The 1,757-nt window shown below is 49.1% G+C and overlaps 1 pseudogene; it reads right to left on the bottom strand.

Moving 5' to 3' along the window:
• Positions 1-406, bottom strand: part of LOC104131742 — a 13,336-nt pseudogene extending 12,930 nt beyond the window's left edge.
• Between the last annotated feature and the right edge of the window lie 1,351 nt (positions 407-1,757).

A 1,757-nucleotide genomic window follows, 5' to 3' on the forward strand; every position in this document is an offset into this window, starting at 1 on the left:
TGATAGGGGGTGCTCCTCAGGATTCTTAAGTCTTTTTCCTAGGACTCTTTTCCTTCAGAGTAAACAAAAAAGTTCTGGTGTCTGATCTTATCCATAAACTGGCATATTCACTTTCCTCTAAGCTAAAAGGTTCTTTGGAGTTCACATATATATTTAAAGCTTGACAAATCCAATCTTCAAATGACCCCAAAATAGGCCAGTATAGGTGGTCTCTCCTTATCTGTTTCCCACCCCATATCTGCATACAATAATGTACCATCTTTTCTCTACTTTTGCCTTATCTGGACGGCCAGTAATCCCAATGGGCAATCATTAACCTTAAAGGACTCTCTGGCGGTATATCGGGCAACCCTACCGTAGGGCCCCTCTCCGTGGGATCAGACAGCTTGCTCTTCTTCTGTCCCATCTTCCAAAGTGTCTCACACACACACTCCCCTCGTTCGTGGCTCACACCCTCGCGGGCAATGAGAACCGCACTACAAGAGGGTCCGCACTCGCTTCACCCCCTTCGGGACGTCTCATTCAGGCTCACTCTGGGAAACCCACCCCGACCGAACAGAACCACTTCATAATACTCACGCGTCCTGGAGTCTTCATTCGGATCTTCGTGCACAAAAATTACAGGGTACTGCAGTTTCTTTTGCCTGCTTCCTTAATTTAGGGTTCGGAGGTACAGGTGTTGGAAGGGGGTGTCGTTCACTCAGGGGCCATCCAAAGATGGGGCGCCTCCCCAGAGTTTGGATCCCGAACCAAGTTAACCTGCATCCGAGTCACGGCACCAAATTGTTATAAACGGTGGTGACAAATAGTCCACTCTAATTTAGAGTATCCAAACAGAGTTTAATTTGAGCAAGTAATAAGCAGGCAAAACAGCGCTGGGCGGCCGGGGAGTCTCCGCTCCACCAACAGCGCGCACTTCACCCCCGCCAGAGTCCTCTTTCATAGGTTTTTTAGTTCTGGGGTCAACTCCGGGTTGAGTGGCTTGCTCTGATTGTTTCTTTGGTTCTGCTCCTTGTTGCTAGGGGTCTTTCCTTCCTCTTTGGTGGTCAGGGATGAAGGCAGTAGTCTTCCTCTGCATTGTCCTATTGATGGATGACCTGTTTTCTTTAGAGCATACCCGCTACATACAAGCTATACAATCTCACATCCTGCAGGCGTTGCTTATTCAAAAGTCAACAGACGATTACAATAGAAACAGCTGAGTCCCTAGGTCACAAAGGTTAATATAGTTTAACCATCTACCAGTTTGATTAACAAATTGATTACACAAGGTTTATTACACTGTCTTCACTCTCCAGCCTCACCACTCCTCCCGAATTCAGCAGCGCACACACTGCTACAGCAAGCCCCTTCCGTTGCCTCTTTTGATTGCAAGAGATATTCTTTCTGGATCTCTCCCCTAAACTTATTTTCTCAGTATCTACCACCACACCGGGATAGTTCATTTTCAAATTAATCAGTGGCTGCCTGTCTTGCCCAGCCATCCTGATCCTGAAATGACAAATTGTTAAAAGCACTCAGCGCTGGGACACGCACGTGCCTCTGGCTGAGGTGCCAGATTTAATAAACTGGAAAACGAAACTCCGTGAACGCAGCAGCAGATCAAAGCCAGGCTCCTGCGAAGGCACGCGGGGACGTCCCGCTCATTAGGGTAACTGGTTGGGCTCTTTTGCATACCGGGCTCTACCCGTTAACTCGAAGCCTCGCACAAACGGACCCCGGTGGCCCCGGGCGCGGCCCCCGCCCCCCTCCCGCCC

The sequence above is a fragment of the Egretta garzetta genome, unplaced genomic scaffold (genome assembly GCF_000687185.1).
Source record: "Egretta garzetta isolate BGI_Z169 unplaced genomic scaffold, ASM68718v1 scaffold108, whole genome shotgun sequence".
NCBI lineage: Eukaryota > Metazoa > Chordata > Aves > Pelecaniformes > Ardeidae > Egretta > Egretta garzetta.